This window comes from Pinus tabuliformis, chromosome Q (genome assembly GCF_031772625.1).
Source record: "Pinus tabuliformis cultivar Carrire ecotype Pingquan chromosome Q, CPIR1, whole genome shotgun sequence".
NCBI lineage: Eukaryota > Viridiplantae > Streptophyta > Pinopsida > Pinales > Pinaceae > Pinus > Pinus tabuliformis.
The window spans coordinates 683147576-683175246 of NC_142296.1; the positions used below are offsets into that span (position 1 = coordinate 683147576).

The 27671-nt window shown below is 36.5% G+C and overlaps 1 long non-coding RNA gene across 1 annotated transcript; it reads left to right on the plus strand.

The window, feature by feature from the left end:
• The first annotated feature begins 3518 nt into the window (after positions 1-3518).
• Positions 3519-4217, plus strand: LOC149221398 (uncharacterized). The gene is made up of 2 exons (XR_016248849.1): positions 3519-3626; positions 3799-4217. It is a non-coding gene; the product is annotated as an uncharacterized LOC149221398 (long non-coding RNA).
• The last annotated feature ends 23454 nt before the right edge of the window (positions 4218-27671 follow it).

Below are 27671 nucleotides of genomic sequence, written 5' to 3' on the forward strand. Positions count from 1 at the left end.
CTAATGACTACTTAGAAGTTAGAATAGTCTCATTGCATTGTCAATTTGTTATTTTGTGAGGATTGAATTGATGACCCTCTGCATATTGGATTTGCCTCTATATCCAACCTTTTTGGGGTCGTTTAGATTTGCCTCTTTATCCATGAGTAGATTAAATCAAAATAGTCTTCGCAGCGTAAATTAAACTAAGGTTGAATAAACTCCCTAAAGTGGCTTGTGAGATGCTAATTATTTATCACAACATCACTTTTATACCTGGATTGGATAAGACTATACCCTGATTGAAATGTCGTATACCTAGATTGGACAAGATTATACCCTGATTGAAACATGGGTTGGTATAGGTCTTCAATCTCCTACGAGCATAATCATTGCTTTTGGTGCTCTATCTCCTCGGTAAAAGCCAAAAGGTGGATTTTACTATAGAATACAAATAATCCTATTCTTGTTCACTATGAGGAGGACATACCATTGCTTGGGTCATGGAACAAGGATAACAAGTTTTACTTCTTTTGGAACTTTGTGATAATAATTTCTTTTCTTATTTTTTGGTCTACATATTTATCATTTAATTTGGTACTACCATATTGATTTTATAATGCTTGTGTCACGACCTTGTCAGTAATTCACAGCAGTGTGACCTGGGTGCAGGTTGCAGGATATATGGGAGAGGAACAACTTGGCACTGCATTGGAGAATGCAGATGTTGTGATCATTCCTGCTGGTGTGCCTCGAAAACCTGGCATGACCCGTGATGATCTCTTCAACATCAATGCAGGGTTTGTTAAATCTCTTTGCTCTGCAATTGCAAAATACTGCCCAGAGGTAAGTTGTCATGATTTATGATCTTCTTTGAAGTTTTTGTTTTCATGCGATTTTCTTATTGACTATTTCATAGGAATAAGCATGACGTTCATTGTAAGTTGCTTTGTCGAAGGCTTCGTATGTTTGAGATCTATAGAGATGGCAATATATACAAGTACATATTTGCAAGAATCTTTAAGCAAGTTGTTGATCTAGATTTACATATTGTTCTTGTATATAATCAATTCTACTGGAGAGGTTAACGAAGCTTGAAGACTTCTTTGAGTCAAACGAATAGGTGATTGACTCATTATTGACTCTTTATTTAGACAAATTGCAGCTAACTTTTTCCCATAAGAAGGAAATACTAATTGAAATGAACTTAAGAGTAATTAGCTGTGTAGTCCAATGCAAGTTTGCAGCCACTGTTAAAGCCCTGCTATTCTTGTTTCTCCTCTTGTAGTTAGTAACTTAGCTTTTGGACTTTTGAGAAAATTGGCATATGAATATCAATATAAAAAATATCCTTGGTCTTCTATTTAACTGTGCACAAATCCACTTGATCACGAGGTATCCTCTATAACATTATATATTACATACAATCAGTATGTACTACCATTAGTGTGGCAAGTTAATAGATAAAGAAGTATGTTTCACAATTAATTGTTTTGTTCATGTACTGGTGTGTGTGTACAGTATGTATAGTATATTGTTACATATTATATAGATAGAGATATGGAGAGGGGGGAGAGTGTACTGGATAATGTTTTCCTTCTATCAGGAATGGTATATTTGGATTCAAGAAATCATCTAGAATTGGTTTTTATGGCATTGCTGAGGACTTGATATCCATGGCAGTCAATTGTAAATATCATCAGCAATCCTGTAAATTTTACTGTACCAATAGCTTCTGAGGTTTTTAAGAAGGCAGGGACCTATAATGAAAAGAAACTCTTTGGTGTTACTACTCTTGATGTTGTCTGCGCAAAGACATTCTATGCTTCAAAAGCAGAAGTTCCTGTTGAAGGTATTTAAAATTCTGGCTTGTTATGCTTAGCTACTCTCAAATATTTAGTATTCTGTAAAATATTTTTATTTTTTATAATTTAATCATGAAATATGCATCCTGGGCAAACATGCCAGGCACTTCTCCTCATTTCAAGGATGGTATCATAGGGCTCAAGGCCATCAGAAATATAGTCAGCTCAAGATGTCACTTGAGGGAATTGAACCCGGGTGGGAAGGATAACAGTCTTTGCACACAACCATCTGGGCTAGACCCAATACATGATATGCTGCAGGATCTTACCAACATCATGCTTTTTTTAACATTAGATACAATTCTCAGTTTTATGTTTGTTGTTGATGTCATCCTATGCTGTCTGCAGAAGTTGATGTTCCTGTTGTAGGTGGACATGCGGGTGTTACAATTCTTCCACTTTTTTCACATGTATATGACTTTGTTGGATCCTCATCTTGAGTTTTTTCTTTACTCTTGTGGACATGCGGGTGTTACAATTCTTCCACTTTTTTCACATGTATATGACTTTGTTGGATCCTCATCTTGAGTTTTTTCTTTACTCTTAGATATTAGAAAATGAAAGATAAAATGAGATCATAATTACCTACCCTTCAATACAGTTAAAAAGGGAACATACACTTTTTTGTTTTGATAATTTTTTTTAGGCAACACCAAAGCCAAACTCTGTATTGTCTGAGGAGGACATTAAAGCCTTGACAAAGCGCACACAGGATGGAGGAACTGAAGTTGTTGAAGCAAAAGCAGGGAAAGGTTCAACCACACTGTCTATGGCGTAAGTTTATGTTTTGGTCCTCTATAGTGGCTAATATGCATTCATATCTTTTGAATGTTTTTTTATTCTTATGTGACTGTCTAGAGTGCTGAATTTTTCATCTTGATGCAGTAGTTGGAGTCAGATAATCTTATCATGGTGTGTGCTTCATGATTTCATGCTTGGCATGCAACATGATTTCATGCTTGATAAGTACCTAATCTGAGATTCACTGTCAGTGAGAATATGGCATGAAGGAGCTTCTTTCTCTTTATCTGAATCTTGTACTTCATACATTTGCATGTCTCAAATCTTTTGCCTTAAGCTTAGGTACTTATCCTACATGAAATCATGTAGCATGCATGTCTCAAATCTTTTCCCTTAGGCTTTCTCATTTGTGTGAAACTCAGCGGGTGCTTTTAACCTGTGAGGTTTGACTGATGGATTGTTGCCTTTCATTTACCTTAGTTTGATTGAAATGTTCAGAGTTAATCTAGATTCTGCATGCAAAGATCCTTCCCTAAGGAAAGCCATGAGTCTCTTCAAGGATGTTATTCCTTCTTAAACATAAGATATGTCAAATGGATCCCGCAAAAGTTGTGTGCTTGATGATGGGTAAATCTGGGTATGAGATTTACAAATTTGCACTTACATGTATGCCTGTGGTTGCAATTCACAGATAGGCGCATAACATCCATTCATTACCTCATCTTGAGCATTTGAGCATGGTTCATGCAAAAAACATTGCTGGTCAGTTAAATCCATTAGTTGAAAACTTGGAAGTGAAGAGTAGTGTTGTAGTCTTCTCTATGTTGATGAATGCTTTTTGAGACTTCAAAATGTTTAGACATGCAATTCCTTTTTCATCTTGCTCCTGTGTTCTCAAAATTTGTTTTTTCTACTGTTTTTTAAGGCCAAATATAAACCATGGGATATATATTTTTACCCTGAAGACCTCCAAATCATTTGGAAAAGGAGGTTCTGCAGCAAAAGAGATGGGTTGAATTTGTTGTTTGGATGGACTCTATGGTATGTAATCTTAGTTGGATTTCCAATATACTTTTAAAACATATTTTCATTTTATTTTTTAGTACTATTAGATATTATATCTTACCTCATTTTATGGTTAACATTGTATAACAAAAACATGCGTTGTGTTATGTAATTAATACTAACATGTAATATTGATTTTTTTTGTCAGAATGCTATAGGTAATGATTGCCAAGACGATGATCCAAATTATGTTCAACATATATTAGGAGATGATGAGGATGAGGATGAGGATGATGGTGGTGAAGGAGGAGATGATGATGATAGTTGCGGTGTTGGTGATGATGTGGATCAGAGTAATGAGGATGGTCAAGATGATCATGAGGATGATCTTGGTGGTGGTAGCTAGGCATGCACATGCATTGTTTTTTATGAAGAAATTATTGTGTAGAATGACATTGTTATGTTTAGATGGGTGTTGTGAATTTACCCTATATCAATGAGACATTTTGATTTTGTAATCATACGATGAGTTTGATTTATGTATGTTGTTAATTTATCGTAGAATAACGATATTCATGAAATATTTTGATTTGTTAATCATATTTGAATTTTAGTTGTTTTGATTAAAAATAATACTGATTTTATTAGTATTGTGTTGCTATTTTATACATGTTTTGAAAATTGTTAATGACACATTGTTATTTTTTTGGATGGATGTTGTCAATTTCTCTTAAATTTCTTTACAAATGATTTTGAATTGTGATATCTGCTTTAATGATATTTAGAAACTATCATATATTTCACTATGAATCTATAAAGGGGGTCATATATGTAAAGAAAAATATACTCTATATAAGAAGTCAAATGCGGATGTAACCATGGATGCAAAATTGAAAGTAAAATTGGATGTTAAACTAGGAATTAATACAAAATGCAAACAATTGGCATACAAAGTGTTTTCAATTAGAAGTGAAAAATTGTGCAATAGTTGACACAAAGAAGGGAACAAAACATGGCATACAAAAGGATATCAAATTGGGCAAAAACAAGGACACATAAATGGGAACCAAATTAGATGCAAAAAAAGACAACAACTAGATGTAAAATAAGATGCAAAGTTGAGCGTTAAAAAGAAACAAAAAATGTTACAAATTAATATGCCAAATGATGATGCAAATAATGGTGTAAATTTGGGATGCAAACTTGGGTGCAAAAAAAGGAAAAAAAAAAGATGTAAGAAAAGACATAAAACAAGATGCAAAATGGGGCTGAAAAAAGGTGAAACCAAGGATGCCATATTGGATGTAAAAAATGATTCCTAATCACATGCAAATTTAGGCTCGAACTTAGACACAAAATTATATGCAAATGTGGACACAAGAGGAGGCAAAAAAAGATGCAAATTTGGATGGTGAAAACGATGCAAAACTAGACACCAAAAAAATGAAAAATTGGATGAAAAAGTCGGTGTAAATAATGGTGCAACATTGGACACAAGTAGACACAAAAAAATGGTGCAAAAAGGGGCATAAAATAGCTTAAAATTGGATGCAAAACTTGGTGCAAAAACAAATACAAAAGTAGACGTAAAAAATGGCTCTAAATTGAATGTACCATTAGACACAAAATAAGATGCAAAGGTGGACACAACACATGACTCAACATAAGATGCAAATATAAATGCAAATTTCGATGCTCAAAATGATGTAACATTAGATGCAAGAGATGGTGTTAAAAATGATGCAAAATTGGATGAAAGAAATGACGCAAAATATGGTGCAAAATGAGATGGGAAAAATGGAGACAAATCAAACGTAAATGTGGATGTAAAAAATGGTCCAAAAAAAGATGCAAAAATGGGCACAAAAATGGATGCAAAATTTGGTGCTAAATCAAATTCAACACATGGTGCAAATATAGGCACCAAAGCTGGTGCAAAAATAGAAGCAAAAACTAGTGTAAGACTAGATACAAAACCTGGCGTAAGACTAGATGCAAAAACTGACACAAAATGGATGCATAAAAAGACGTTAAATTGGATTCAAAATACAGTGTAAACTTGATGCAAATGATGGTGCAAAAATGGAAGCAAAGAATGACACAAAATAGGAAGCAAAAGAGAATGAAAAATAGATGCAAAAAATGACACAAAACTAGAAGCAAAACCTGTCATAAAATAAGATGCAAATCTTGGTTCAAAATTTGACGCAAAAAATGATGCATAGTTTGGTGTAAAAAATGATGCAAAATCTAGCGTGAAAAAGGATGCAAAATCAGGTGCAAAAAAGGACGCTTTAAAAATTGTACAATAGAGCCAGATTTAGCGCAAGGTTGCTCATCACAACTACAAAAAAAATGCACTAAAATCTGGCGCTAAATCTGGCGCAAATCGCTGGTTTTGTTGTAGTGAGAGCTGGTTAGAATTGTAGAGATAGGGACAGTTGAGGATCAGTTAAGTGCAGGAAAAGAAAACTAATGGAGCCTATGGTAGCAATTCTCACTCCGGATACAGGTTGGATAAAGGGGATATATCCATAGGTGACAGATCACTGGATACATATGACAGGAGGACTAGTATGCATGGGCATCATTCTAGTTCCTCATCTAGGAGACATTATCGCCATCATCATCATCATCATTGTCCCAATAGGAGGAGTGAGTGTTTTCTAGAAGAGTTCAAGAAAGTCAAGCCTCCTACATTCGATGCAGAGATGAAAAAGTTAGAAGATGAAGAGACATGGTTGCTTGGGATGAAGAAATTCTTCAGATTCTATAGTTATTCAGAGAACATGAAATCCAAGATATCCACCTTGATTCTTAAAGGGAAAGCATATATCTGGTGGGAAGATGTGAATAATTTCAAGGGTATTTAGGAAGAAGAGTTGATTTGGTATGAGTTCGAGAGATTATTAAAGAAGAAGTACTTATTAGAGATGTTAGCACTCTGTAGTTTTCTCCAGGTTGAAAAGAAAATACTCAGAGGTAACCACAAACCTCTTTTGGTTGAATGACTGGTCTTCTTCAACCCGAGGGAGCTCCCTCACTGAGCAAAATCAAAGATAAAACATTTGAATATGATATTTGACAGAGACCAGTTTTGAAAATGTTTGATTTTTGGTGTGAGGTAGTAGAGAGTTCTAGGAAAAACTAGTGATGCGATCATGAACTCCTTGGTATAACATGTTGATCTATTTCCAACCAATTTTATGTACAGAGGCTCAATTAGTATGGCTTCGGAATGAACAACAAATTGTAGTATAGTGAAGATGCGGATATCAAGACATACATAAAAAATAGCAGAATAACTATATGTTCATTACTGCAACTTAGATAAATGACTATCAAGAAGAAAACACAAAAGTGTCAAAGGCATACATATTCTAGTTGCAAACTGAAATATTTGGCACAGTTAGACATAAGCATATGAAATGAATTCAAGTGTAACTATTCCATACACCTTAAAATCAGTTTAAGAAGATAACACGAGGATAATATATAACTAAGAAGAAACAATATCGGAAAAATCCATACCATAAGTATCTCTACAAATCCACTGGAAACTCTTCAACATTCAAGCATATGCATTAAAACAGATCACAAGAATAAACTGCAATAGTTTTCCTGGAAATAGTGAAACCAACAACAACCTTTTCCATATGTATTCATCATCTTATATAGTCAATATACAAAATATAATAATGTATAAGTTCAGTGCATCTTCAATCCAACAGAGGATCGATTCCAAACTTCAAAAGGAGGAAAACTGTTGTTTTTCAAAGTCTTTTCCTCAAAAACAAAAACAAAAAAGTGTCTTTTATCTTTAAAACTGAATTTTTTTCTAAAAGAAACAACATTATCTTGGAATATGATCGACATGAAATGAAAATGGTAAAAAGAAAAAAGGTTGATTACTGAGTGTGCAAAAGGCTGTGTAGCAGTTTTGCGGTGACTAGAACTTTGTGCTTTTGAAACTGGCATGTGGCAGACTACTGAGGGGGTTAGTTGGATGCCACACGTGCTCCATGTCATCCTCTTGAAAACATGACATGTGGCTTCCCTCCAGCATGCGTATGGTAGTGTGGGCATGGACTGCGTAGTACCTGCGTAGCAGATCTCCAACGTTGTTTGCTAAATGATTTCTAGTCTTGACAAAACGCCTTTATGCCACTAAATGTAGCTCCAAAACATTAAAATAATACTACTATAGCATCATTAACCTTTGAACTTAACACAAAATTTAAAACTTGAAGTAACGCTTGATCACCTCCTCTTTCTTTTGCCTGAAGATTAGCTGCTGGGAGCCTTAGTGTTGTATGCACGAGGAGTGAGGTCATGTTTTTCAACAAGATATGACATAATAGGTTTAATTTTAGTCACATGCTTAGATTTTTGTTTAGGCATCCTTTTAGGAGAAGACATTTATGCTGATCCTTCATACTTCTTTACCAATCCCCATGCCTCATCCAAACTTTGTTTCATGATCCTTAACCTTGCTTCCAACACTAAATTCCTGACATATAAACTTTTGCATTGCCTCCTCGCAGGAATAGACCATTTGATGAAATGTTTGCTTTTGCCATGGGCCTGGGATGCCTCGCAAACTTCATTGTCACAGTTTTCAAGAATATCCTACACTGACATTTTATAGCTTTGATTTTGCTACCTAAACTGGTTTATCTGTTCCTTGCTTTCTTCCAGCGCCTCCAAGAATCTTTGATATTATTTCATTGATTGAAGGGAGATTTTCTAGGATCTTGAACTACCTTCTTCATCTGCTACATAAATCTGAATTTGGACTTAGAAACCTTAACTGATGGCCCACTAAGCTCCACTACAATCTTCTTACTCTACTCTACAAATCAAACTTGCTTCAATTTTTCTCTAGAAATTGTTTCTAGAGGTGACTTCACCTTGTCATCTACTGGTTTGGTTGTCTCCTTCAGGTCCCTGTTTCCTCTTCTCAAGAGTGTTGTTTTCAATTGATATTTAGAAAGTGCCTCTTTCATCCTAACCATTTTGGGACCCTCTTTTTCATATTGCATAACACTTTTTTTAGGTTGTGCTATGTCTTCCTCTTGATATGGCCGCATTACTTCATGTCCCTTTAATTCTTCCTCTTTTCCATGATCTTTCTTGTCTCTCTGATTGTCTATAGAAATATCTTCCACTACTTGAGGGGCTACCTATTCCTCATTCTTTTTAACTCTTGACCTTGTCCTAGGTCTCATTACAAATTGATCCTGAATAGTATCTTCAATCTTCACTTTAACCTTGGTGGGATGTGCTAATGCCACTTGTACCTTTGCTTCCTTGTTTGTCTCCTTATCCTTCATGTCCTGTTTTTCAGCCTTCTTACCAAGCTTGCTTATGGGTTTTTTGCTTGGCTTTACATCTTCCTTTCTCATTGATTTTATCTCCTTCACTGAATGGATAACTTCCTTCTTGAGTGTTCCCTGCATTTTATGTTCCTCCTCGTCCACGTTTACTGATGAAGACCCAACTTGAGGCAATAAATATATACTAGAAAGGAAATCTAACCAATTCAATTTCTTCTTTTCAATTGCATATTTAACTAAAATCTTGATAAGAGAGTGTTATCACTCAGGTTGTTCCCAAAAGCTGTAAAAAATAGAATACAACCGAGGTAACCACAGACCAATCTTTTAGACACAGATTCTAGCCAATCTGCATCCAGAGAGGGCTCTCTCTTTATTATTTAGCTTTGTTTGAGGAATATTAGGCTAGTTATGAAGTGCAAAGGTTTGTTTTGAGTTTTGGTTGGAGGATGGGGAGTCAATAGAACAGTGAGGTGAATCTGAAGCATTTCAGTCCATTGGGCATGGTGGAGTCAAAGAAAGATGGCTTCCTGGGTTAGGGTTATTATCAGAGGATTTATCATAGAGCAAGGTACTCAAATATGGAGCAATTCATAGGTTGAAATCTGATGGAATGGAGTCAATGGGTGAAGGGAAATTAAGAATCCTTCATCATGTTGACAGGGGGGAAATGGATGATTATTGCCAAGGAACAATTAAGAATTCCTTAGCTAATATTCAAGATGAAATAACCAGGGGAAACGGGAGAAATTAAGAATTCGTTGTTTATGCTGATTCCTGAAGAAAACATTAATAATAACAAAGATTGAACACAGAGTGCAAACAAGCAAATTATGGGTTATTCTTTTTCTCTATTACTTAGATCATGAAACATAGATGATATAGTAAACATAGAAACTATAAAACACAAGTTAGAAGAGACTTATTGATCCATGAAATGATTCAGGAATTTTGCAACATGGTCCTTAGCATCATATCTTCATCTAGTGAGCAAGACAAAATGGTTCCAACATCATTTTTATTCCAAAAATTGTTCAGTATTACAGTCACAGCCACGAATATCCACCATCAACCAACCCGAAATACTTCTGCTGAGGAGGTATTTATACAAAAGTGCTAAGATATTGCGCAAAATATCTGATAGAAACAAATATCTATTGACAATAGATGTTTCATTTCATTGATAGAGACAGGCAGTCTCGAAAATAGGGAACCAATAAATGATGCAATAAATTCATGCTGCGCTGGTTGATCCGCATTAAAGAGAAGGACTGGAGGTCGGTGCTGCAAGCTGGTTCCCAGTTGTTTTCTATGGATCCTCTGTGTTGATTTTTTGCTTTGGCTGGGCCTTCTTGAATGTTGATGTGATACGCTTTGATTTGCAGGACCGTGGTTCATTTTTGCTCTGCGCATTTATAACAGAAGGACCACAATTTTGATTTGGACAATGATAAGTCTACAGGATTTCTAGCATGCTTTGCCACCACTCTGGTCTTGGTATTTGATGTCTCTGTATCTTCCTTAAAGTCTCATCAGCGTCTGTGTACCTGAAGAAATTAGGAGGGGTGGTGAACAGATGTTTCACCTCATGCTCTATGTAAAAAAGATTTTCTAGGCTGTCATACAGGGACTGGCCAGATGGAAGTGCTTTTTCTGTTGAAGTACTTGAAGATGCACTAGCTTGATTTACAGAAAATGTGTTTAATTTGTGTATATAGTCCTTGTGCTTCATCAAATGATCATTATCTCCCACAGGACTTGGCAAACCCTTTTGATTCAGGACTGTAAATTTGTCTGTGAAAGAATCAATTTCTACCTGCATGTCCTGGCATTTTCTGTCCAAGTTTTGCATTAGAGTTCTCATGGTTAGAACTCTCTTGATGTCCAAAATGGTACCTGTTCTATCTCTAATATCAAGTGTTGCTAGTTCTTCACTGGTCTGGGTATTCAAAAAATGGATTAGCCTGTTAGCTTGCTCAGGCATTTGCCCCAATAAGGCTCTTGTTTTCTGAACTTCCACTTGGGCTACTTTTATCAGATCAATCTGTTCATAAATGATCTGAATGGACCTCCATACACCACTAAGTGATTGAATGATGTTGTTCCACAAAATTCCTCTGATTTCTGTTAGAGGCTTATGTAGAGAGAGATCTTTTTCCAAGGCCCTTACCTTGTTTTCCAATGCTTTGACCTCCCTTGTTTTCTCTGCCACAGTCATTTTAGATTTATCATAGCTTTGTTCAATTTTTGCCAGCTTTTCTTTGACCTGTTTCAATTCAGATACTTGGAGTTTCACCTCCTCCATGGCTTTGATTAACTACTCTATGGTCATGGTTGTACTGCTACTTGGTGTTGTTGTTGTTGATGTTGGGACAATGGAAGGCACTGTTGTTATAACTGTGGGAGGGCCAGTTGTAGCCGTTGGAGTTACTTCAGGTGGCTGGGAGGTCGACACTCCCTGCTTTTCTTGTAATGCTTTCTCCAATTCCTGCTTTTTCTCAGTTAATCTTTCATTTAATCTCATGAGTAGGTCCATCATATCCTCCTCAGATTTCTTCTGCACAACATCTGTTGTCTGTGGATGCATAGAAGGAGGAATTTTGAGTTGTTTCCTAAGGGCAGCAATGTCCTCTTCCTTCTTCCTTATTAATGCTTTTGTGCCCTTGGCATCTTTGGGATCATGTCCCATCTCAATGATAATATCTTCCAATGACTTGATCCTGTTGTCCTTTGCCAGAGAGGAAGCTTTCTCTAACTCTAGCTGAGCAGAGGTGTTCTCCAATGAATTTTGAAATTTATGAGCCAACATTGCCTTGTCAGCTAGTGTAGAATATACCATTTCTCCTGTCAGTTTGTGCAGCTCAATCTGATCTATTGGGTGAATGTCCTTGGCCAAGACCTCCAAATTTGTCCTTATATAATCAGCTGCAGATTGTGGTTGCTGCACCTTGGGCTTGAAGTAGCTCATGATAATTTTGCCTTCCTTAATGTCATATGCAGACATTAATCTTTGTTGTTTTGTGGGGGCCATATTAAGGTATTGATCATAAATTTGCAGCCTCAATGGATCATTTCTAGCCTTTATCTCTGTAAAAGTTCTTTTGACATCAAAGGTCTGCTTGCTTGGTGTTGTGGATGAAACTTCCACACTATGCTGCCTTTCTAGCTCTTGCCTGTGTGAGCTGGTTGATGTATCAATCACTGGGGAGGTCTGTGGGCTGGTTTCCCTCTCACCTCTTAGGCTTTCTAATGTCTCTTCAATGATTTCCTCTTTAGATAGAGGATTGATTCTTTGCCTTTTAGCACCTGGCTGTTCTGCAGGCCCACTAATGGGTGTGGCCTCTTCTCTATCCCTTTTCTTACCTTTTTCCTCATTTAGAGGAGTCTGTAGTGCTGGGATCTCTGGTGCTTTGGTATGTACTAGAGGAATTTCCTCCTACTGCTCTGTCATTTCTTGCTGTTCGGTGCCTGCCACCTCCTTGCCCTTTGAAGAACTTGAAATTGGTATGATGGCCTCTTGTATAGGTTGCTGTGAAGTCCTTGCAAAAGATGTACCCACTCTTGTTTGCTGAGGCAGCTTGAAAGATACCTATCCAAAAGAGTCTAGGTCAAGGGTCTTTTCTAAATCTTTCATAGCTTGTTCAATTTTTAGTTGCCAAGTAAGTTATTCTACTAATATACCCTCTATCCATTCATCCTGATTGGCATATTGTTCTACCTCAGTGATCCTATGATGATTGTAAGCAGACAGCCGGTTTTTTACCTTTCTTTCACTTATAAATCCATTTGGATCATATGGTACCCACCAGAAGCTTTTCTTCAATTTAAGCTCTTCCCCTAATATTTCATCAGCATCTTCCCATGCTTCTCTTTTGTTCATAATAGAGGGGCCTAATTGGTTTCTTCTCCTCAGTTGAGCTTTCTTTTTGACATTGAAAAAGTGAGTCAAATTTGCATTAATGAGTTTCCTGAAATACTCCAGAGCAAATAGTCTCATAGGTACATATTTTGGCAGTTTATAGGGGCACAGCTCACAGCCATATATCCTGATCTCAGTGTGATCCTGGTAGAAGTACCAGTCACCTATCCTGTAGTTCTTGGAGAGTTGTAAAATTTTCCTTATGTCACCAGATAGCCTAGGAGGAGGAGCTCCTATTAATAGAGTGGAGGCTGGATGTATGAACAGGTCAATGAATTCACAGTAAGTATAAGGGGTATCAGCAATTTTGTGGAAGACAGAGGTCCAAAAGATTACAGACCTCCTCTCTCCTTTGGCATCCAATTTTCTGATGGGAAATATAAAAATGTCTGGGTGGTAATACAACAGTAGATGATATATGAAACTTGTGTATTTAAACACTCCTTCTCTCTCCAAATTCATAAATTGACCATGGATTTTGTCAGCAATGAAAGAGGCATAGTCATACTTAATGGTAGGGGGCTGTCCAAGAGCGAAGGTAGATAGCAGAACCAGGACCATTTCATCCACAAATTCACTGGACCTGAATCCCAAGATCACTGCTATCATGTCAAGAATAATTCTTCCAATCTCATTGAACCAGACATGTAAATAAGGAGGTGGACCTTGGGGCTGGCAATCTGGTTTCATGAATAACTTAGCAATTCTAGATATTTCTGCACTAGAAAGTTGAGAGCCTTGCTCCAACAAATATCCCATGGAAAGAGGAGCAAGAGGCTGAACTGGATGGAACTGTAGCATTTCATTGATAGACTTAGCATTTATGTAGAAAAGGACAGTCTGTGATGGGGGCAAAACTGCTTTACTGATAGGGTCATAATTTGCATAGCAGTGGCGGATATTGTCTGGGAATATATTGACTGAGGGAAGGTAGTATCTGGGGAGATTGGATTCCCATATTCCATAGATGTCAGAATTGTCCAAATGACTGTTTCTGATTAGGTAGAAAGTTTGCAAATGATTTTGTATACCAATTGGGTCTTGTATCTGGAAATCTCTATCAGGCAAGGGTAAATGATGCTGGTCTGTATGAGGAGCATTGAGAGGCGCAACATTGAGGGCCACCGGGGTTTCCATTGTTCAATTCTCTGTGTTTTAAATAGGAGGTTGAATTTTTGTGGGAAAAAAGGGTAAAAGAGCAGTTTTGGTGTACTTCTATGAGAGCTATAGATGGAATTCAACTTGAAATTCAGCTCTTTGGGTATAATTTACAGAGGAAAACTGAAAATACAGTTTTGGGAGGTAAGACGGGGTAAATACCTATTTTCTGGAGGCGACCGAGTGTATTTTGCAGATTGGACGATGAATTGCAGAGCGGGATGTTGGATTATGCTGGTCGGGGTGGCGGACTGGAGCTCTGGTAGCAGCTTGGACGTAATTTGCATGCAACCAGACGTATTTTACATGAAAACAGTGCGCAGCAGAATGGACGAAAATGACAGTTTTTCGTATTTTTTAACAAAATTTTGGCTTTGGCAGGCTTTTGGCGCTTTTTGGTCGGGTGACGTCAGCATGACGGGATAGTTTTGTCGTGACGCGGGGTATGGAAGGGTGACGTGGTGATGACATGGAGGTGACATAAGTGGGGGGGTCAGCGGGGGCGGTAAGCAGTATTGGCCCACACTGCTTATGGGCCAAGGTGGTATTGGGAGGAGGGGCCGCTAGCATGCCGGGAGGGCACTGCATGTCCTCTGTATGGCGGGAATACCGTCGGCTCCTCGGGCGGTAAAGATCGGAGGGTAAGGGCCGCGTGATATAATCGTGGGCCGTTCGATCAGCGGGCCCGGATCTAACGGTTGGCGCTTAATGGACATGGCAGAGGGCTATGGCGCGCGGGCCCACGTATTAAACCATTGTTTAAATGTTTTTTCGGGCTTGATATGATTGGTGTGAGGGGTGATTTGTTAACCAATTAACGTGAGGTTAATTGGTTCCAAAAACAATGAGCGGGGTGATTGTTACATGGTTCCGGGTGAACCTATAATTCCAACAAAATAAAGAAGTATAGCTATAGTTAGCCGAGGCGGGAATAATAGAATTTTGGGGTTTTTCATATGTTTTACATAATACGGGGGGGGCGGGGAATATAGGGATTTATATAGTAATGTTAATGTGTTAGTATGAGAGATGTATTTGAACAGAAAGCACTAAGTTATATAGTCAAAAACTTAGGCTTTAGGGAAATAAAGAGGGTTTATACAAAAAAAACACTAAGTTATAAAGCTTGATAACTTAGGTTGAGAGGGCAAGAGGATTTTTACACAAGAAATGTGGTTTCTTTTTCAAAGCAAGACTGTTATACTTCTTAGGCTTTTTCATGAAATGGAGTGATGTAAGAGTATTGAGCAGATCTCAATATCCTTGGGGGGAAGGTTAGTAAGTGTTTTTGGGAGAAGTGTGAGGGGAAATTAGACATGCATCACTTGATTTGTAGCGAAACAATTGCCATTGTACTTATGATATCAATAAGATGAACCTCTTGAGAAACAAAAGTTAATCATAAGCATGCTTCTGCAACACCAAAACTGCCTACCCAGCCTACAATACCTAACATTTTTGCTTCATTTTACATGGGTGCACTTGGACTAGCAAACCCTTGTTGTCTTCTTTTCTTTTAACTGCAATCCTATCTAAGTCTGCCCTTATTTCTTCCAAGGGCTCAGATTTAGCTGTTGAGCACCTTTGCTTCTCTACCTATCTACTTATCTGCCAAGATTAAGCTGTTTGGACAGATTTTATTCTCTATCTCTAAAACAAGAAATTTAAACATGAATTGGCCAAGATTAAGTTGTTTGGCCATCCATCAACTGTGGCAAAAGTCAACTAATCGCACATAATGAGATTCTTTTTACAAAAATAGAATAGTAGCGGCATTTTGGACTAGCACACTTTCCTTGGTCTTCTTCTTTGGGGTTCATTTCTTTTCCTTTTTTTCATGACCATTCCATTCTTTTTTTTCCCTTTGATTTTTCTTTTAGGGAATACCCTCTTTACATTTTTTAAGATTTTTGATCTTTTCAAAATATGGAACCTTTACAGCAGACAAAGGATGAACATATTTGGGATTTTACCAGTCAATCATGAAATATGACATCTATTAGTATAGGAGCATAACACTGGCTCCACTTGGGGATGGCTTTTCCTGGTGAAAAGCCAAGAACAGCAGGTCAGATGGCCTTATGTTCAATTCTTGCTGCTTTCTGGAATTTTCCTTTGCTGTAAACAAACTATACAGAAGGGGCATGTAAAGTTGACCCATCTCTCATGAGCTGATTCAAACATTTGCACCTCTGTTTTGGATACTTTGTCTCACTGTTTGTTCTCATATTTCAGCTCCCAAGTCTTCTTTTTCAACTTTTGTTTAAACCAAAAAGATAACACAAAAAGGTGGTAAAGTTCCTTGACTTCTTCTCAAAATTTCCTACATATTCCTTCCCATTTTTATTGCTGTAATAAACTGCAGAACCTAAACATTTTTATGTACAAGTTAGAGTTCTAACGCATCAACAAACTGGATCAAAATAATGCTTTAGCATCCGACCATTAACTGGTCCATCTTCTTCTTTTGTACCATCCAGGCTTTTCAAAAAGTAGGTGTTGTTTCCTTGAGAGGCCTGAATAACATAAGGTCCCTTCCATAGGAAGTCAAACTTCCCATGTTTTCCTTTATCTTCCCTTCTGGAATCCCCTTTCAGTACTTTGTCTCCTATGAAAAAATCTTCTGCCTTAGTCCTCTTATCAAATATCTTCTTGAATGTTTCTTGCATCATTTGAGATCTTTGATATACCTCTTCTCTAGTCTGCTGCAAATGTATAGTCTGATTTATTCTTCTCTAAATGTCATTAGGCTGTATTTGGACTTCTTGCAATAATTTCATTACAGGTATTCCCAAGGAGGAGAGAAATATAGCTTCCATACCATATACAAGCTCATATGGACTAATCCCAATGGATCTCTTAGTAGTTAACCTGTCTGCCCATAATGCATTTATGAGCTTCTTATGCCAATTTTTCTTGTTTTCTTCCAACACTTTTTTAATGATATTCATGAGGCTTTTATTGGAAGACTCAGCTAGACCATTACCCTAGGGGTAATAGGTTGTGGAGTGGCCTAAGGTAATGTGGTATTTGTGACAGAAATTGATCATTCTCTTGGATTTAAAAGCAGTAGCATTGTTTGTTATAATCTTTTCAGGACAGCCAAATCTAGATAGGATGTTGGTCTCTAAGAATTGCATGATCACTGAATCATTGGCCTGTCTACAAGGGATGGCTTCTATCCACTTGGTGAAATAGTCTGTAGCTGTCAAAATCCATTTACGCTGGCCAGAAGAGAGAGGGTGAATTTCCCCAATGAAATCTAAACCCCATTGCTGAAATGGTCTTTCAGTGAAAACTGGTCTAAGGGGTAGAGGCAGAGGTTTTCTCTTGCCTTCAAAGATTTGACATTTATGGCAAGCAATAACAACCTTTTTGACATCAGCAAACAAAGTGGGCCAGTAAAATCCAGCCCTTAGGATTTTATCAGCAGTTTATTTCCAATACAATTGTCCACCACATCCCCTGCATGAAATTCTTTGAGCACTTTGTTAGTTTCATCTTTAATTAGACAATTTAGTAGGATACCTTCATGATTTTTCCAAAAGAGAGAATCATATAGAATACAAAACTTTAAAGCTTTCATTTTTACAAACCTTTTCTTTGTCTTGGATAACCCTGGAGGAGCCTGCAGGTTTAATAATACATAACAGATATCAACATACCAAGGTGATTCTAGGAAGGCCTGGCTGATTTGTGGAGTCGCCATCTCCTGTTTGTTATCCAGTTCATTAATATCTAGGGCTTGGCAATTGGTTTCAGTCAAGAGTTTAGCCAATCCCTATCCTTTTATGAGCTTTGTAGGTTTTATCTCAATATCATACTCTAATATAGTAGCAATCCATTTACCTCTTTTTCCTTCAATCCCTTCTTGGGTCAGGATATCTTTGACAACAATGTTTGGCACATAAGCTATTATATGAGAGTACAGTACATAGACTCTGAAATCTTTGATGGCTTTCACAAGTGCATAAGCTTGTTTTTCCATGATTGGGTATTTTAGAGGTGCATCCCTCAGTGCTTTGCTAAAGAAGGCTATGGGTTTTTCACATCCTTGATCATCTTTCTGTAGCAAAACAACAGCAATAGTGTGTTCAGATGCAAATGAAAATATAATGAAGTCTCTGTCAAATTTTGGGCTTGTAAGCACTGGTGTTTTGGTTAAGGCTATCTTGATTTCTTCAAATGCCTGTTTGGCTTCTAATGTCCATTTGACCTTGGAATCCCTTTTCAGCATATTATTCAACAATCTTATTAATTCAGCCAAGTTGGGTATGAATCTTCTTAGAAAATTAATTTTCCCTAGGAAAGCTTGGAGTTCCTTGACATTTCTGGGATGTGGTATTTGTAAGATGGCTTGTATTCTGTCAGGGTCAATCTTGATGCCATCTTTTGAAATTATGTGACCTAACAGTTTGCCTTCTTCTAGGCCAAATAATGACTTCTTTGGATTCAGTGATATACCATATTTTCTGCAGGTTAAAAACACTTGCCTTAGATGCTCTAGGTGCTGTTGATCTGATTTGGAAAACACAGTGAGATCATCTAAGTATATGACTAGAAAATCATGAATTTCTTTAGAAAAAGCTATGTCCATTGCACGTTGGAAGGTTGCCCCTGCATTCTTGAGTCCAAATGGCATTTTCACATATTTGAAAGTAACTTCCCCATGGCGTTGTAAAAGCAGTTTTTTCTTGATCTTCAGGGTGAACTAAAATCTGGTTGAAGCCTGAAAACCCATCTAGAAGTGAAATTCTAAAGGCACCTACTACCCTTTGTAAAATGTGGTCCATCTTGGGTAAGGGATAGTGATCTCTTAAAGAGACTTTGTTTAGATTCCTCAAATCAACACACATTCTGATTTCTCCTATTTTCTTTCTAGTGGGCAATAAATTGGAGACCTATTCTGAAAATCTGATGGGTGCAATTATCCCAACTTCATACATTCTCTTGACTTCTTTTTCAATGAGAGGAAGGAGTACAGGGTTGACCCTTCTAAGTTTTTGCTTGAAAGGTTTTTGATTTTCTTTGAGGGGTATTGTATGCTGAATTACAGAAGTATCATAGGACTTGAGATCTTCATAGCTCCATGCAAAAACATCCTGAAATTCTTTGAACAGTTCAATATATTTAAGCTTTTGGTCAGGAGGCAAAGTTTTGGACAATTTTATCATTTTAGGAACAATAAGACAAGGAGTGACACATCCTCCTCAAATTGTCTAGATAAGGCATCAACCACAACATTCTCTTTAAAATTATTATATATGATCTCATTATCATATATAATTTCTCACAAATTTCCTATAGTGCCTTGAAGATGTCTCAGTCATTGTTGGAATTCATCAAAGGATATGATAAAAATTGTCCATCATCTCATTCCTCTATCTCGTGAGCGCTTCCTCAAGCAACAACTTGATAGGATCTCCCACTTTATCATCTCTCTTATTTTCTTCCATGGGAGGCCATTTGGGCTGATGAGATCCATAATTCCCAAGTGAAACCATCTCAAGACCCAACTCTATGTACACTGACCTCATCAGGTACATGCACCAAGAGAAAATAAGAAGAATATTTCTTTGATACCACTGATCTAGGTTGTACAGGAAATGAGATGAAAGGTGGGATCAAAGGAATGAAATGAAACACAGTAATATGGTGAAAACTCAACTTCTATTAATACATGCAATAACAGAATCTTATAGAATAGAAACTAGCTAGAATGGTGGGAAATATCTATGAAGAAATATATATGGTGGCTACTTGTATTTGCAAAAGATATTATAAGAGGGTAAAAGAGTGGCCTTTTAACATAAACAAATAACCCTAACCATAAAATATGAATCTCCAAAAGGTTTTCAAGCCCTGAGGTGTTAATTGGTAAATTAACTTCCCAGGGGTGCTAATTTTGCATATAATATCTATTTGGGGCACATAGTAGCTCATTGGAAAGAACTATTTGAGGACTACAACTTTAGATCAAGGCCAGAATATGTCATGGTATCCCTTGGCCCTTTGAATTTACAAAAAGAATTGTTATGGCCTTAGAATGGCCCCACGGGTTTGGGACCCAAAAAACCATTAAAAAAAAACTTCCAATAAGATAGAGAATCATTGATTTATTGGAAGATGTGGGTGGCCACCAATATACACCTGGATCACCCTACACCTCCAATCCATCTTTGAAATCCTGATTTCCCATTCTTAGAGTTTGAACGAGAATACTGTCATGGGGTCAGTACTCTACAAATTGAGGCCCTTGTCGATGACCTTGTAAGCAATAAGGTACCCCCAAGGCTATGTCTGGTAATGTTGATATTCACATCTTATCCATTTTGTTTACATATTTCCACCAAGTGACCAATTTCATTCACTTCCTACTCCAATGTACTAAGCTTGGTTTACCTCGTGTTGTCATCATTTAAGGTATATATGCACATAATTCTTCATTTCACCTTCACTGATTAATTCTCATGCAAGCTCCCACCTATCCTAGGGGATGGATAATATCCTTCAAATTCTCCATACATTCAAGTTGTGTCACTACCCCACTCCATACCATCATGATGTCTCCCCTGGTTGAGCTTAAGTCGAGCAATATGCTACAAGATTCAAAGCTCAAGAGGAAATTGTGTGATTTACCTTGCTCTATTCTGAAGAGAATTAACAGAAGGTTCATGTTGTGGGAACATGTTTAGCTTTGGAATTATGTTTTTGGAGGTGGCTTGTGGGAGAAGCATTAGCTTGAGGCCCTCACTAATACAGAAACAAACAGTATGTAGAATTATCAAACATAGGCGATGCACATGTAGGGTATAGGGTACTCAACAAAATGATTTCCAATTATCGATTTTTTGGCAATTAACGATTGTCCTCAGATGACTCTAAAGAGGAGCCCACTGAGCCATGTAGATAATTTAAAGGAATATGTAATTGAGGTAAGGGTTGCCAAAACAAACTAAGTTGTTAATTTTTTGAATTATTTAGCCCAATTTAGTGGAATTTGGTAACTATGCCTTCAACACATCATTAATCCACTCTCTGTTACCTTGTCCCACTTCCAAGGCATGCATGGCTTCTATGGATATGGATGTGGATCATCAAATTTAACTAACACTAGTGGATTTAAATTTTAAAATTTAGATTGAGGGAATATATACATGACACTTCCATTACTACATCGTTTCAAATTCAAATTCAAATTCAAATGCTTTAGGATAACATTGATGTAGTTGTCTCTGACCTTTCCATGCTATATCAATTCAAGTCAATCACATGTGATCATACATTGAAAATTTTGACCGAGTCCTTGAAGGCAATGAGCCTTCCTAACAACATTCAAGATCCATTTACTTTCCATTTTAATTTGGATCCATTTAGCCCCGTGGATCCACTTCCTATTGGAAAATGGTATGTGATTGATTTCTTTTTCAGCAACTTATTATCAAAATTTCTTGATCATGGATAAGTTGATGCTAAGAACAAATCACACAACATTGGGAAGTGACTACTTCAATAATAAGTAAATAGCCACCCACAAGTTTCAACTAATTTTTTTTACACTTTTGGTTTCTTATTAGCATTTTTCATTTGTTTTCCAATGCAAAATGTGATTTAGCTCATATAATTAGAATGGTCAATTTGATAAATAGTCTATTGGTTAGCTAACCAGAGAATCTTGGACGATAAGGTTTGATCCCATGTCTCTCTCATTGAATATCAAGTTATGTTGGGGAAGAAAATAGAGCTTGTGAATCTCTCTCTCGTTGAATATCAAGTTTTGTTGAAGAAGAAAATGGAACTTATTGACATGAAGGAAAGAACTACAAAATCATAGCCATGGTCTCCAATTTTACATCGAAATTTTGTGGCAAGAAGGTCTTAATTTATTTTTTTTGGTTCCAATTTGATTTCATTTCCAGAGGTTTTGTTCGCACTGAGTGACATCATAGTCGTCTCATAATTGCCACAAATTTGTAAGAGGTCACATAGTTGCCACAATCTTGTAAGAGGTTTAATTTGCAAGTTAAATTCCATGAGATAACTTTATCTTTAATATATTTTGGATAATCCTTTCATAATTGAAATTTTACAAGAGGAATGGTTTTTAGTTGGAATTGTCATATATGTTTTTATTTGATTCGTATATGTTTGAATCTACATATGTTGGATTATTTTGAAAATTGTTTGTGTTAAAATTTAATGATGTATATTAAAAATAATATTAGGATTTATAATGAATATGTGACATTATTTCTAAAAAAAAAAAAAAGGGTAATTACTTAAATTTTATCTACACAATTTCATATATATGATAGAAATTTTCTTTATATTATAAATTTATGTATCCCAAAACATATTGAGTTAATAAAATTATAAAATTATAGAAATGATAAGAAATGACACTCATTTAAAAAATGCTATTTTTGTTTTTTAACTCATGATACTGGAGACATCTCCAAGAAAGTAGGCGCAGAAGGGGAAATTACAGCCTTAGGGGGATAACCGTTTCTATATATGAATGGAGTCTTGGATCCATGTCTAGCAATCAAGTTGAGGCTTATGCACTTCTACAAGGTCTTAATTTAACAATCCATTTGAAGCCTAAGGAAACTAATAATTTACTAAAGTTTCTAGTTTGATCATAAAACATATGGTCACCAAAATTCTACCTTCATACATTCATCTTGCTTCTATCTTGGCCAATATTTCACATAATTGCACCATCCTTGAAGCAACGTATCAGTTGCATATACTTCAGAAGCACAATTCAGCAGCAAATGGAAAATCCAATAATGCATCAAAAAAAAAAGTAGGTTTCTATATATTACTGATTGATGGTGTGAACAATCAATCCCATAAGTTACGCCTCTTATCACACATCCTTGCATCATTGTAGCAGATATTGTATGCAAGTCCTTCCTCTCCCATGTAGAAAGAATTGGAGGACAAGACAAGCTAGGCTATGTTGTATGCTCCAATTCCATCTTATCCCATCTAATGAATTCCCTATGTAATCTACCTACTACAACAATGTTATAATTTCCACCTCCCATTTCTTTTCAAGTTTCATTCCCTCAGGGCTATCATTGGAACTTGAAGACAAAGCCTCTAGGTATCCTTGGGCATCATGGCTCAGACCTTCAATGTTTCCTTTCTAGTTTGAATTCAATTTCTCTCATTTGGTATTTTCCTTCCCTCTTTGGACTTGTTTGTACTGTATGAGCATCAAAATAGCTCGAGAATTTTTCTCAGCTAATTAGGCCCTCTTATCTAGATTTCTCAACTAGAATTTTCTCCCTCTAGTCTCAATTACTTATTAGATATATCTCCAAGTCCAAATTCAATGGTTTGTAGTGTGGTCCTAGACCTTTGCCTCTCCTTCCATCAACTAGAATTAGCCCTATATGATATACCATCCTCATTTAGATTACATTTAGAAGCATCCAACAAACAAGACTCTAGTACCAATCTCAAGCATGAAACTATGACAAGAATGCTATCAATAGAAGAAGAGGTTAAATGCACTGGAAAATGTGCTTTGGGAATTGCATCAATATCACAAATAATCAACAAAAGGATAGCTAGGAAAGTTGTCTCCAACCTAGTCCACAATAGGCCTTCTTTGGTTACTGTTTTAGTTGGTTCCCCGTCCTTATAATGGAGATCAAAATTAGAACCTTCCTACACCATCATGCTTTAAGAAGAAGCTTGAAAAGAACACTTTAGCATTAGATATAATAAACACAGTAGGACCAAGCACAAAGTTTATATGTCTAGAATTGTATATATGGTATATTATAGTCACTCTCCGCTGAACAATTTTTATTCTTTTTTAACATATTGTTTCTAGCTTTTTGGTCATTGACTCTTCTTGAGAATCTCGATGGGCCCCTTAAACCTTTTGTGAATGGAAAGTAGCCTTTTTGTTCTCTTTTTTTGTAAGCTTCGTCTTCGACCCTTTTATCTAATATAATTTCCGAGTGTTTGTAAAAATGATAATATAATAATAATAGAGACATTTTTTAATAATTAAATTAAGATTATTAAATCTATGTGTATATATTTGAAGGGCTTAGTAAATTTGATTCTCATAATATTTTTAAATTGGAATTTATTTTATGTTTTCTTATTTCAACCATTTTCAATTTTTTCTTTACCTTATATATAATAAATATACTTTTTACTTTTTAAGAGTAATGATATTTAAATGTATTATTCTATCTTTTAGTTATATTGAAACTTCTCTTTAAGTTGAGTTGTCATATTGTCTTTAATGTTATCAATATTTTGTATGCTTGTTAAAACATCTTTTCAATTTGAGTTGTCGTAGTGTTTTCCTTTAAACAAACACAAAAACAATACAACAATTTAGATAAATCATGTGATATATATTACTCACAATATATACATATTAGTACACAATTTTCTAACCTTTGTTTTCATATTCCAACAAGTCTCTTGGACTCCTCATGACTTTTAGCTTAAACTTGAGGCTTTTCACCTTCCATTCAATTAAATGAGCCAAGTTTATATAACCCAAGAAAATTTTGTTTCCAATATTCCCCACTTTAATCCAAAGGGGTGTATATGAGTCCAAGAATAAAGTTGAAACACAAAGGTGGATAGCAGCCAATGGCTGGATGTGCTCTCTGAATTTGGTGGTTTAAGGAAGACCACAAAGCAAATGAGATTGCAGAAGACGAAGTCTTCTACCTGTGGTGGTTTAAGGCTGACCACCAACTTTGGTACTTGGTTCAAAGCAGTGCCTAGAACAATGTCAAATCTGGCTAGAAGTTGAAGTCTTCTGCAAAGTGGAAGTGTTCCCTAATGGTGGTTTAAAGATGACCACAAATTGATGAAATGGGTAGTAGAAGCCGAAGTCTTTTATCAGCAGTGGTTTAAGGTTGGTCACCAACTAAATCATGATCATGGAACATAAATCTGTGTCTAGCTATAGCATTGACTCTAGCACTAGCTGACTTTGGCTCTAGGCTCTAGTGTAGGTTGTGGCTGAGGCACGCATGATATATCTTTGCAGCTAGTAGTTGACCATCAATTCCCCCCTTTTCAAATACAAGGTGAGAATATGACGATATCTTCACTGCAAGACATTTCAATACTCAAGAATGAACTCTTTGGGATGACTGATATATCTTCTTAGCTATTGTGACCATTGCCAAGAAGTGATCCATCAAAGGTGAAGCTTTGTTCTTGCAAGAGTCTAGTGTTTGGAACATTTGTCTGAATGAAGAATATGTTTTCCACAATTAATATTTCATGTGCCCAACTCGATCACAGTGTTGGCATTTGATAATCTGATGTAGATGTGGAAGTAGAGCATGTGAAAATGCATTGTCCTGAAGAAACCCTGCATTCTGAAACTCGATTAGTTTGGAGTAGTTTAGAATGTGAAAGAACACTTCCTTTTCATATCCAATACTAGTTTCATGCTTGTTGTTAATGACTTCTTCCCAAGGTCTAATGATGGGCTTGGGAAGTGCAAGCGGAACCCTTGCATCTTCATGTGAATCTACTCCTAAAGTCTGATCATGCACTAACTATAGATAAGAGTCCTTCTCAAACTCAAAAAGAAAATTGTTGTGAACAAGAACCAATTCAAAATGTTGACTCTTTCGTTATAATTCATCTCACTCGAGTTGTGACTCAAGTTGAAGAAACTCGATCTTCTCTTATGCATCTTGTAAATAGATTTTAATATTAGCAAGTGTGGCTTTGCCGATTTTGACTGTGTTTTCGACGGTAAACAGGATTCAAGTGCTCAATAACTCCAATAAATCATCAATTCTGGCTGTTATTCTGGATAGATGCAAAATGAAATCAACTGTTGTTCAAAGGCTATAAACTGAAATTTGGGTAGCATTAAAAGGTGGTTTGTCAGGAGTTAAAGAACTCTGCATTACTTGGACTTAGCAAATGGTAAAATAACAGCTACAACTTGCACTTTCAGCACATCAAGAAGAAGAGAAGAATATAGGTATCAAAAAGGTTATTGGTTTTGTCGAGCAAGAATAACCTTCCATAACAGTTTTGGAGTTGAATTGAATTAAATAATAATCAACGCAAGGTTTCCCAATAACATGAACAAATATGTTTTCTATATGTTTTATGTATATAGATTGTAATCATGCTTCAACCTGCCCAAAAAAAACTGTTCAACTCTTTGTCTGAATATGACCAAGCCAAATCAGCAATGAGCTCAAAGACATTGGCTTTCATTGTCTCAAAAACCTTGTCTGAATTTTAGCTCAAATGGCATCTAAATGAACCTTCAATACTTGATGCTCTAATAATAGAAGCCTCACAATATTTTAATCTAGTCTACATACTGTTTGTGGTGAAGATGGGATCGGTTGGGAAACAGAACCTTATTATACATGACTGTTAGCGCAGGCTACTCCACCAGATTTTAGGAGGTGGATTTTCAGAGAGGAGACTGATGTAGTCGAGGCTTCAGAAAAGGCAGGACCCCGTGTTCAAGGCCCCACTTTATGAATAGATAATATAGAAAGCAAAGTTGCTCTTGGATCAGTAAATGCATGCTGAATCAGTTTCTCTGACCAGTTTGCTTGCTACCACTAAGCAGTGAACAGTGAGTTGCTTGGAATCTATTACAAAGGATTCAATTTGCTTGTAAAAGTGACACTGGCTTGCTGCAATTTCCTGGTCAATATAAAGTGATAGAAAATATGGTGCTAACCCTAGAAACTGGAAAGGCCGAAAAACATATTTAAGTTCACAATCAACCCTCGTGAGCTTCAAACCACAGTGAAAGAATTCATGACTGAATCTATATGAGAAGACAAATTGCATACCCTTGCAATCATCCATGAAATATCAATTAAGCAATAATCACAGGCTTCTGAGAGACAAAGTTTTCGATAAATAAAAACTGAGAGAAATGGAAAGGGGACAAATGCCTCGAACTGTGGATTTAAACCTCCATCCCGCCATTCACACGGCATATATTAAGCAGTTCCAATTTTTCCATATATTAAGAAAAGGCAAAAAGCCATTGCAGGTAACAAGACTGCGAGAGGGATTACTATGACATGAAATTCTAATGACCAATCTGGGCACGAGGGTTTCAGACTCATTGAAAGGGTATGCAGAGAGCACCAATGTGGCATTAATCAGAACTGCAATGTCAGAGCAAGGCGCAGAATATGGCAAAGCACAAGAAGGAAATGGACGGGCACGATACCAGGCCAGAATGGCAGGAAAAACAGAGAAGCAGGTATGAACGAGACATAAACGGTCTGGTGCAAATCTGCAACCTCACAAACAGGGAATGCGGAGCGTCCAGGTGCAGAGATGACACTATCTAATACCACTGTTGAATACACAAAAATAATAGACCAATTTTAGATAAATGGCCTGATACCACGCAATTTTTTCACCCTTGGCGTCATATTTCAAGAAGTTTTAGATAAATGGCCTGATACCACGCAATTTTTTCACCCTTGGTGTCATATTTCAAGAAGTTTCTTGCACTTCGGCGGTTGGGCTTCACTTGATTAATTTCACCTGTGATAAATTTATATAAGCCAAATCAACAATGACCTCAAAGACATTGGCTTTCATTGTCTCAAAATAATTGTCTGAATTTTAGCTGAAATGGCATCTAAGTGAACCTTCAATACTTGATGC